This window comes from Nicotiana tabacum, chromosome 4, assembly GCF_000715075.1.
Source record: "Nicotiana tabacum cultivar K326 chromosome 4, ASM71507v2, whole genome shotgun sequence".
Taxonomy (NCBI): Eukaryota; Viridiplantae; Streptophyta; class Magnoliopsida; order Solanales; family Solanaceae; genus Nicotiana; species Nicotiana tabacum.
This window is the reverse complement of record NC_134083.1, coordinates 83,615,657-83,628,156: the sequence shown is the minus strand read 5'-3', so window position 1 is coordinate 83,628,156 and position 12,500 is coordinate 83,615,657. Positions and strand designations below refer to the sequence as shown.

Sequence of the window (12,500 nt, the reverse complement as noted above, 5' to 3'; positions counted from 1 at the left end):
GGTCCCGATAACCCCCAATTTAATGCTTCGTCTCCCCCAATAATGCCTACGCCTTCAACTCGTTCTAAAAAAAGAGGATTCCGGGTAATAAGTTTTTGATACTCAGCAACCCCTGTTAAAAAATAATCGCAAAAATCCAAACATTTATTTATCCAGCCATAGGGTAGATCAGCAGCCACTCCCCCGATACGAAAAAAATTATGCATCATTCGCATACCGGTGGCAGCTTCGAAGAGGTCATATATCAATTCTCTTTCTCGAAAAATATAGAAGAAAGGGGTCTGCGCACCAATATCCGCCATAAAAGGGCCTAGCCATAACAAATGAGAAGCTATCCGACTCAATTCCAACATAATGACTCTGATATAGCTAGCCCTTTTAGGTACTTGAATATTGCCTAATTGTTCGGGTCCATTTATGGTTATTGCTTCTGTGAACATAGTAGCTAAATAATCCCAACGTGTTACATAAGGCAAATATTGTATAATTGTTCGGTTTTCCGCAATTTTCTCCATCCCTCTATGTAAATAACCCAATATTGGTTCGCAGTCGACAACATCTTCACCATCTAGAGTAACGATGAGTCGAAGAACACCGTGCATTGATGGGTGCTGAGGCCCCATATTGACTATCATGAGGTCTTTTCTTGTAGTTGGTGCAGTCATAAGTTTTTTACCGATTCATTCTTCCATGAATTGCTGAAAGTGAAAAGAAGTTCATCAAAATTTAATCGAAACATATAAGTGAAAATGAAATGACTCTTCAAATAAATCAAATTAACGAGTTTTTGTCTCTCGAATGTCCAACTGGTTAATTAATTCTTTATAACGTACTCTATTTTTTTTTGACAAATAAGCTAGCAGTCGTTGACGTTTTCCCAAAATTTTCTTCAAACCTCTCTGAGATAAATAGTCTTTTTTGTGCAATTCTAAATGTGAAGTGAGTCTCCGTATCTTATTGGTGAAATTGAATACTTGAAATTCAACAGATCCTCTCTTTTCTTCTTGAGAAATAACTGAAATGACAGAATTTTTTACCATAAAAGAATTTCCCCTTTCTTTATTTTACAGATATGGATTTTATCGATCAGTAATAATAATGCCAGTAATTTGAACGTGGTATATAGACTTAATTTCTTTATGAACTCCTAATTTTATCAATTCCAATAAATTAATCAAATTCAAAAATTGATTCAGATAGGAATCCAAAAAGATGGTAGGTACGTTTTTTTCATTCCCAAAAGCGACTAATTTAAACCTAAAATCCTAAAATGAAGAAGATTCTGTTGATTCATTTCTAAATCTAATCGATACCTTATTGATTTAGTATCGTCTACTCGAATTAGATTTGAATGAGATGTAAGACAAAGCATGTGTGCATTTGTTTGCTTTCAGATACTCTATACGAGACAGGGTATATAGTACTATCAATTTATTTTCAATCGTGGATACATATGTATCCTTAAGATACTGAAACGACTACCATTATTGGTATCAAACCAATAACGATTCATACAAGCTAAATCTTCTAATCGATAATTAGGCCAAAGAAAGAACTTCAATTTAATTAATTCATTTTTCTCTTTATAAAGAGGTTTCCTTTCATCCAAAAATTGACTCCAGTTTTTTACATTGTTTTCGTTGCAAAATACTGAATTTCTATCGACGCCATTCCAATTCAAAGAATTAAAAAAACTTCGAATTCTCAATTCTCTACGACGTCTAGACCATAAAATATTTTCAGGAACAAGCAAATCAAAATGATTTTTGTCTGTATTTATTCTTTGAGTTTGAGGTTGCAGAATGAATTCATCAAAATTCTTTTTATCAACATATCTTTGTTCTGGGTATCTTTGATTAGTTTGGTGTTTACTTTTATGAACCAATGAAATACCTATGGTTTGATACATAATAAATTGTCCATTATTTTTTACAGACAACCGAATAGGTTCGATAATCAATATCCCCTTCTTCATCAATTCTGTAAGAGTTAAATTCTTCTGAATCAGCATTATATCCAAACTCATTTCTCTCCTTTGAATTGACGATATAGCAATTTTGCTTGGATTTATCAGTCGAAGCAGGAGACAATATACCTTGATATTCTCGATCATTCTTTGATTCAAAGCATCGTTCCATCTCAATTGAAAAAGCAAATAACGTTTCAAGAACAAATCTAGTTCTGCTTCCGTGTTGCTTTTGTATTGTTTTTTCTTTTTACCCTTCTTTGTGTCTGATTCCGTGTAATCTTTTTTAAGAGCGTTTTGGTGTTTTGAGAGAACAGGGCCCAGATTTCCTTTGTTTTCTATATCTGATCCACGCTCTTTTTCTCCTTGACTTGCGGGTTCTTTTTCTTCTTGAATTCGATTCTTTATTTTTTTATTTGATCGTAGAAAAAAGTTTTGTTTTTTGTTTTTATTTTGACTAACATTTTCATTTGTATTCAAATTTAAAAGAAGTAATTTGCTTGGTATAATCCACGGTTTTATTTTATATACATTATAAAATGGTACAAATTCTGGGAAGAGCCAAAATTCCAGATTCAATATGGGACGATTTAATATTTTTTCATTCATTCCCATCCAATCAAAAAAGTCTTTTTTCGAATTTTTTTGATTGTTTTCTGGATTTTGATGAATCGTAAGATAAAAAAGGCCTTTTTTCTCAATTTTATCAATTATTTGATAATTATTAATACCAATTTTAGTATTTGGATTACTGTTGGTATCGCTCTTAACCCAGGCCTCAATATCTTCTTTTTGTCTAAGAGAAAAATGGATAATTTTCCAATCAAAATATTTTCTATCGAGATTTCTTTCTATATATAGAATATTGCCCTTTCTTAGATAATTATTGATATGAAGATTGCCGAGCATATAAAAAAGGTTGTGTTTGGACGTGTTGGAATTAGAAGAAATTTCGAGGTTCTTATTTACTTGAAAGGGTAATCTACAAATGAAAGAGTCATTTTTATTTTCATAATTAATCGATTTATATGCTAAAAGATCATATCTATAACATTTTTTAAAATTATCTTTTTGGTTTGATAATGAATAGAGTTAAGAAATTAGCCGCTTCAATGGGATCTTTTATCCTGGTCGGAGGAGAAATTACCAAACGTCTAGCATTCCCTCACGCTTGGCGCCAATGAGGTTTTTATTTGAGAGAAAAAAGAAGACTATGCCTTCGCCATATGAATACTAAGTAATAATAGCATGGCACTTCGAATTCGATATGAGAAATTTTTGTATTGTTTTTTTTTCAAAACATTAGATTCTGTATCGAGAGAGTAGTATGAGATAAGGGGTATTTCCGATTTTCTCTTATCTATCGGGAGTTCAGTTCAGTGTCACAAACTTTTTTGTTTTCATGCCGGAGAGTTCTTAACAATATTTATGTTATGAAAGAGTACGAAAAAAAAAAAAGATTTTTTCCTTATTTGATCGGATTAAAAAGAAACTTTGGGATTGCTGAATCACAGACAAAAAAAAAGAAAAAATAAACATATAAAGCAACGGAGCCATCATAGTATTTTTTAACTCCTCTGAAAGGAAGGATGGCAATTTGATCATTTACCCATCTGAGTCTGATAGATTCTATTTTTCTCTTTCTTCAATAGAAAGGAGGGGAGGTCAATTTTCTTGTAGAGCCGTATGCACAAAAGATGCCTGTACGGTTGTTCAATTCTATCTTTTTTCTATTCTTTATCTTTCTTTTCTCTTTGCTTTATCATGCGAGATAGGGGAAGCTTTTATTTTGTTATATCATCAGGGTAATGATCCATCAACCTGCTAGTTCTTTTTATGAGGCACAAACAGGCGAATTTGTCCTGGAAGCGGAAGAACTGCTGAAACTGCGTGAAACCCTCACAAGGGTTTATGTACAAAGAACGGGGAAACCCTTATGGGTTGTATCCGAAGATATGGAAAGAGATGTTTTTATGTCAGCAACAGAAGCCCAAGCTTATGGAATTGTTGATCTTGTAGCGGTTGAATGAAAATAACATAGATTTCGCGCAAATCTGTGATTTGAGATTTTATCTTCGAATTGAATATTCTATTAAAGAGAAGTAATTCATCATCATTCGGTTCGGATCAATCTAAACCAACCCATCATATTATGTATACGATTCAACATGCCAACTATTAAACAACTTATTAGAAATACAAGACAGCCAATCAGAAACGTCACGAAATCCCCCGCTCTTCGGGGGTGCCCTCAGCGTCGAGGAACATGTACTAGGGTGTATGTGCGACTCGTTTAGATCATGAGCTGGCAACAAAAGCAAGAAAACAACCTTTACAGTATCAATGATCAGTACCGGTGAATGGGATAGGATGGAAGAAGGAACTCCATTCATTATTAAAAAAAAACTCTATCATATCCCTCTATTGTGTATGAAGTTTATGGTTTACGTTGGTGTAAATACAATCACCTGAATTTAAGATGATAAGAAATTCTCCATTGGTAACAAATGGTTATCCATTAAGCGGAGGAAATCTTATTTAAAAAGCATAAAACATAAAGATTAGGCAGGCTCCCACTCTGGCAAGAACGGACTAAGAGGGTCAGCTACCCAGCAAACTTTCATAATTAAATACCGTTACTGTATAGGTAGATCTGATTGTGAAAGACCTATTACTGGATAATTCATGGGTAGAGCCAAAGAGTGTGAACTATACAAGTTCCCAATAACATCAATTAGTTGATTAAATATTAAATTAAAGTATAAAGTAAAGGCTCCGGTGTATAGAGAAGACCTCACCGTTTAAGAAGTAACCATAGAAACGAAGGAACCCCCTATTTATTTTTGGATTTCTTTTATTTACTATTTTTGATACCTAGGAAAATACAATTTTTTATTTCTTTCTTATTTCGCAGTGAAATACCTAAAAAAAAAAAAGAAAAAATCGTGGTCGGGAAGGTTAGAGTAGCCAAAGCCATTGGAATTTTTATTTTATACATTGGAAAAATACGTTTTGTTATTAATAGACTAGGAAGGGGGAAAAGAATAACTGAAAGAAAGGCAATCGATTAGTTATTCGTCAAAGTTTCATTTATTTAATGACCAGAATTAAACGGGGATATATAGCTCGGAGACGTAGAACAAAAATTCGTTTATTTGCATCAAGCTTTCGGGGGGCTCATTCAAGGCTTACTCGAACTATTACTCAACAGAAAATAAGAGCTTTAGTTTCGGCTCATCGGTATAGGGATAGGAAAAAGAGAGATTTTCGTCGTTTGTGGATCACTCGGATAAACGCAGTAATTCGCGAAAGGGGAGTATCCTATAGTTATAGTAGATTAATACACGATCTGTACAAGAGACAGTTGCTTCTTAACCGTAAAATACTTGCACAAATAGCTATATCAAATAGGAATTGTCTTTATATGATTTCGAACGAAATCATAAAGGAAGTAGATTGGAAAGAATCCACCAGAATAATTTAAATGGAGTTCCCCGGAGAATGAACTCCGGGAAGGTAGAGTAGAAATTAGTATGAGAAAATATGCTAAAGTAGTCAAAATGAATGAACACGTTCAATTCAATAAAAAAAGAAATCTTTTTTTCCGATTCATTTTTTTTCTTACGACACGATACTCAAATCTAGATTCTTGTAATTATGATTCAAGTGAAGAAAAAGTAAGCCTATTTATTTCGGGCTTTAAAACCAGTAGTTCTAGCGGTCGACTCGGTTCTTTCAAATTGTTTCTCATTATTGAGAAAGGGTAACAAAGATAAAATACGAGCTTGTTTTATAGCAAGAGTAATTAATCGTTGTTGTTTCAAGGTCAATCTATTCACTCGTCTTGATAATATTTTTCCTTGTTCACTAATAAATCGACTAATTAAACTCATGTTTCTATAATCAATTCGATCCCCCGATTGAATCGGGGGCAAACGCCTACGAAAAGATCGCTTGAATTTAAGAAAAGGTCGCTTGGATTTATCCATGGTTTGTTTGTTTAATTTATTCCTTATCCCTAAAATCCTATTTCTTAATTCTAATTCAGTTTAAATTTCAGTTTAAATCCACCCAAAATAGGATTTTTAAAAAATAGGATTTGTTTATTTTCTATTTAAATATGTTATATATATAATGGCATTTTTTACCCTTTCTTGAAAGGGTAAGACACAGGTACTTGGTTCGCTCTATTTCTTTATCTCCCCATGAATCGTATGTTTGTAACAATAGGGACAGAATTTTTTCAATTCTAATCGATTAGGCGTATTGTGCCGGTTCTTTTGAGTAATATATCTGGAAATACCTCTTGATACCTTATCAACACTGTTTCGGACACAACTAGTACATTCCAAAATCACCGTTACTCGGACATCTTTCCCCTTGGCCATGAACCTCCTTTGGATTTTTGATTTACTCAACTCTTCTATTTTCGATTCAAAACGAAGAAAGGATAAAATAGAAGTTACTAACTTGAAATCCAATTCTAAAAGTAAAAGATTAAAATCAAGAAAATAAAGTAATAGTAAAGCAAAGTCATAGTAAAATACAACGATTTTTCTAAAGTATATTTCAAACTGAAGTAATCATTTAAGTATCTTGTATAATACTCTTGCCCTAGATCTTCTATTCTACCCCCATTCCTCTATTATTAATATTCAGCTTGAGCCCGAATGTTGAATCCACTTTTTTTATTCTTTCTCTTTCCTCCCTTATTCTAAAAAGGGAAAAAAGAGAAAAGAGGGGGAGAGAGATTCATCACCAATATTTGATTGGATCTCTAATCTTCTTCATTCCTTCCCATGACAATAACTAGAATGAAAAAAATGGGAATGTCAACGCATCCGGGAAAAAACGATTAATCTCTATCAATAGACCTGCTAAAGCCCCGAACCATAGCGTACTTAGTACTGGTGCCACAGAGAGATATGTTTTTAGATCTCGCATTGAAAAACCTCCTTCTTTTGTATTATTTGTTGAAATAGATAATACATATATGATCAGATGCATATGTAGTTAAGGGCTGCTTAGAGTTGGACACAGAATTCCTAATTCAAATTGCAATGTACAATGATTCGGGAAATAGGATTTTCCTTTTCTTAAAACAGAAAAAAATACATCCCCTTCGAGAATTTCCGAAAAATACTAATTTATTTTTACGACGGGTTCTGTATTTATATATTTTGTATATAATTGTATATAAGTATTTTTTATATAATCTATAAGAGAAGTCTTTTCCTTTTATTTTACTATTATATGTTAAATGAGACCAAAAAGACGAAATGAGCAGAAAATTTGTATATATCAATGGAGGAAATAACCATGTGGAAAACAAGACAGGAATTCTCTACAATTACACTGTGGAACAATTGAAGGGATGTGGCGCAGCTTGGTAGCGCGTTTGTTTTGGGTACAAAATGTCACAGGTTCAAATCCTGTCATCCCTACCTATTACTGCTCAAAGGAGCAGTAACGAGGGATCAATTGAGATCGCTTCAAATTGGACATAATCTTTGATTTTTATCATGCTATTCTAGTATATGCATACAAAATGTATTGGGGTTATGAAAAGAATACTTGGGAGGGGAAGATCGTATATCAATTGGTAGAAAAAAACCCACAACCCCTTGGGGTTATCCTGCACTTGGAAGAAGAAGTAGAAAAAGGAATAAATATAGTGATAATTTGATTCTTCGTCGCCGTAGTAAATAGGAGAGAAAATCGAATTAAATTCTTCGTTTTTACAAAAACTTTACAAAAAAAAAAAAAAAAAAAAAAATAGGAGTAAGCTTGTGACACGTTCACTAAAAAAAATCCCTTTGTAGCCAATCATTTATTAAAAAAAATTGAAAAGCTTAACACAAAAGCAGAAAAAGAAATAATAGTAACTTGGTCCCGGGCATCTACCATTATACCCACAATGATCGGTCATACTATTGCTATCCATAATGGAAAAGAGCATTTGCCTATTTATATAACGGATAGTATGGTAGGCCACAAATTGGGAGAATTTGCACCTACATTAAATTTTAGAGGACATGCAAAAAGCGATAATAGATCTCGTCGTTAATATTAATAAAAAAAAATCTAGATGCTTATGATTCAGTAGTAGGAGGCAAACCTTATGCTAAAGAAGAAAAAAACAGAAGTATATGCTTTAGGTGAACATATATCTATGTCTGCTGACAAAGCACGAAGAGTAATTGATCAAATCCGCGGCCGTTCCTATGAGGAAACGCTTATGATACTAGAACTCATGCCCTATCGGGCATGTTATCCCATTTTGAAATTGGTTTATTCTGCAGCAGCAAATGCTAGTTACAATATGGGTTCCAGCGAAGCCAATTTAGTCATTAGTAAAGCCGAAGTCAATGGAGGTACTACTGTGAAGAAATTGAAACCTCGAGCTCGAGGACGTAGTTTTCCAATAAAAAGATCGACCTGTCATATAACTATTGTAATGAAAGATATATCTTTAGATGATGAATATGTAGAGATGTATTCGTTAAAAAAAACGAGATGGAAAAAAAAACCTACAGCTATGCCATATCGTGATATGTATAATAGTGGGGGATTATGGGACAAAAAATAAATCCACTTGGTTTCAGACTGGGTACAACTCAAGGTCATCATTCCCTTTGGTTTTCACAACCAAAAAATTATTCGGAAGGTTTACAAGAAGATCAAAAAATAAGAGATTGTATCAAGAATTATGTACAAAAGAATATGAGAACGTCCTCTGGCGTCGAGGGAATTGCACGTATAGAAATTAAAAAAAGAATCGATCTGATCCAGGTCATAATCTTTATGGGATTCCCAAAATTATTAATAGAAAGTCGCCCGCGCGGAATCGAAGAATTACAAACGACCTTACAAAAAGAATTTAATTGTGTAAACCGAAAACTGAACATTGCTGTCACAAGAATTGCAAAACCTTATGGAAACCCTAATATTCTTGCAGAATTTATAGCTGGACAATTAAAGAATAGAGTTTCCTTTCGAAAAGCAATGAAAAAGGCTATTGAATTAACAGAACAAGCAGATACAAAAGGAATTCAAATACAAATTGCGGGGCGTATCGACGGAAAAGAAATTGCACGTGTTGAATGGATCAGAGAAGGTAGGGTTCCCCTACAAACGATTCGAGCGAAAATTGATTATTGCTCTTATACAGTTCGAACTATCTACGGAGTATTGGGCATCAAAATTTGGATATTTCTAGACCAGGAATAATTTTACTACTTGTCTTTCCCTTCTATCCAATGATTGAACAAAAAAAGACAAATTCATTCTTTTTCTAATCAATCAAGGGGAACATTTATAATTCTTAATTCTATAAGGTTGAATAAAAATTCGATTGACCAGTTGATATAATTGCTATGCTTAGTGTGTGACTCGTTGGTTTTTTAGGGTTAGGATTAAAAAAGACCAACCCACATAGTATGAACTAAAAACTATAGAACTAATAACCAACCCATCACTTCGCATTATCTGGATCTAAAGAACCAGTCAAGATATGATATATAGGTCATATCTTTGTAGCAACTGAAATCTTTTGCATAAACAAAAAAGGAAATCTGATTCTAAGTTGTACAGCAAAATAGACAAAAAAGATGTGGATAAATGGAAGGATGAGAGAAAGAGAGAAAAAGAATACCAATGATATAAAATTCCAATATGTAAGGTCTATGAGTAATCTCATAAAAGGCAGTGTAATAAAGCATCAATACGCATTCATACCATAATAAAATGAATCTTCTTATAGAAATAGAACAAAAAATCAAGAGCTTCGAGCCAACAAAGACTGAGAAGATTGACTCAAGAACCAATTTTATTCTGAGCTCCATTGTAGAATTCGGACCTAACCATTAAGTAAGAAGTGATGGGAACGACGGAACTTGTGAATGCAAAAGATTCTATTGAAAAAGGAATCTTAATGATTCACTGGTCGGGATGGCGGAACGAACCAGAGATTAATTCATGTATTCGGAGATCTGAGAAGTCACGAGTTAACCCTATAAATGAAATAGGGATTGAAAGAGTCAATATTCGCCCGCGAAAACTTTTTTTATTGCAAAATTTAGGACAATACAATAAAGGACAAAATAAGGATTTGGTATAATAATACAATTTTTTTTTTAGATTTCTATTTATAAAACTCAAAAGTTTAGTTATCTATTCAAACAAGCTATACAAATTACTAATAGATTGAATGAAATCTCAAAGAATCCCAAGTTCAAGGTATTACTCAGTAAATACATATATATCTTAACTTAAGATTGACTATTCTAGCTTAATTCAAATTAAATTTTTTTGAATCCTTTTATTCGCGAGGAGCTGGATGAGAAGAAACTCTCACTGTTGTTCATTGGATTCCGGAGGAACTACTTCGTTAGGATTGGGGAATTGCTGCGATTCTTCCTGAATAGCCTGGATTCGTATAGATAGGGAGTGAAAGTTCATAACATTACTTGGGATGGGAAAAAGTGGTTGATGCTAAAAAAGACGGGGTTTCATCAAGCTTTCACTTTTTCGATCGACCTCACTGCAAGCTAGCCCCCTATGTTGGAAAGTTGGGGGAAGAGTGCATTTCCATCGCGAAAGATTCAATCCAGCCACAGGTTCCCCTACGGCTACCTTGTTACGACTTCACCCCAGTCGAAGACCCCACCGTGGTATGCGCCAATAAGACCACCAAAGGCCTTAGTATCATACTTCAATTTGAATTTTGAATTGAATAGAAAATTGAAATTCTGTTTTCATAGAGCACAACCCGGGTTGCCCCGAATAGAACAGAGAACGACAATAAAACAATAAAAGAGAAGAAAGACGGATATTATAGATATCTCCACACGTGGTTAAGCCATACAAACCTTCTTTTCTTATACACTTCACAATCGTATTCTATTCAAAAATCCGTAAACAAAATCTCTCTCTTCTCTACAAATCATTTTTTTAGCAACGAAATCCATAACAGAAAAGGGGGTTAAATGCTAAAAAACCGATTCTAATTCTATATATTCTTTCTTATTTTTATGCCTTTATCTCAGCGAAAAGATCAAATGTCGAATCCATTTATTTTTCTGGTATTCAAGCAGGTTGGAATGTGTATTATCATAATAATGGTAGAAATGGAATCATTTTTGTTTTGATATTCTATACAAAATTCTATAACTTAATTAATAAGTCTAAGTAGCAGAAGTCTGTTTCTAGGGATGTTTTATCAATTTCTTTCCATTTGTATCTGTTGAAAATTCCAATAAATTCCAATTCAATTTAAGTAGAAAATTCTCTTTCTTCCTCCGTTCATACGTATTTCATACATTCCAGATATGGAGTTGGGTAAAATTTCATGTGATTCGGTAAACAAAATAGAAATGCCATCATTGCTAGATCATTTATCTAATCTATCTAATTAGATGAAGAATGAACCAATAGTGGTATTTTTTGATAAATGGGAAATTAAAAATGCTCGGGGATGGAAATGAGGGAATATCTACAATACCTGGATTTAATCAGATACAATTTGAAGGATTTTGTAGGTTCATTGATCAAGGTTTGACGGAAGAACTTTATAAGTTTCCAAAAATTGAAGATACAGATCAAGAAATTGAATTTCAATTATTTGTGGAAACATATCAATTGGTCGAACCCTTGATAAAGGAAAGAGATGCTGTGTATGAATCACTCACATATTCTTCTGAATTATATGTATCCGCGGGATTAATTTGGAAAAACAGTAGGGATATGCAAGAACAAACAATTTTTATCGGAAACATTCCTCTAATGAATTCCCTGGGAACTTCTATAGTCAATGGAATATATAGAATTGTGATCAATCAAATATTGCAAAGTCCCGGTATTTATTACCGATCAGAATTGGACCATAACGGAATTTCGGTCTATACCGGCACCATAATATCAGATTGGGGAGGAAGATCAGAATTAGAAATTGATAGAAAAGCAAGGATATGGGCTCGTGTAAGTAGGAAACAAAAAATATCTATTCTAGTTCTATCATCAGCTATGGGTTTGAATCTAAGAGAAATTCTAGAGAATGTTTGCTATCCTGAAATTTTTTTGTCTTTTCTGAGTGATAAGGAGAGAAAAAAATTGGGTCAAAAGAAAATGCCATTTTGGAGTTTTATCAACAATTTGCTTGTGTAGGTGGCGATCCGGTATTTTCTGAATCCTTATGTAAGGAATTACAAAAGAAATTCTTTCAACAAAGATGTGAATTAGGAAGGATTGGTCGACGAAATATGAACCGAAGACTGAACCTTGATATACCCCAGAACAATACATTTTTGTTACCACGAGATATATTGGCAGCCGCCGATCATTTGATTGGGCTGAAATTTGGAATGGGTGCACTTGACGATATGAATCATTTGAAAAATAAACGTATTCGTTCTGTAGCAGATCTTTTACAAGATCAATTCGGATTGGCTCTGGTTCGTTTAGAAAATGTGGTTCGGGGGACTATATGTGGAGCAATTCGGCATAAATTGATACCGACACCTCAGAATTTGGTAAC

The 12,500-nt window shown here is 33.5% G+C and overlaps 1 non-coding gene across 1 annotated transcript; it reads left to right on the top strand.

The window, feature by feature from the left end:
* The first annotated feature begins 7,336 nt into the window (after positions 1 to 7,336).
* On the top strand, positions 7,337 to 7,410 carry TRNAP-UGG (transfer RNA proline (anticodon UGG)). Its single transcript has one exon. It is a non-coding gene; the product is annotated as a tRNA-Pro (tRNA).
* The last annotated feature ends 5,090 nt before the right edge of the window (positions 7,411 to 12,500 follow it).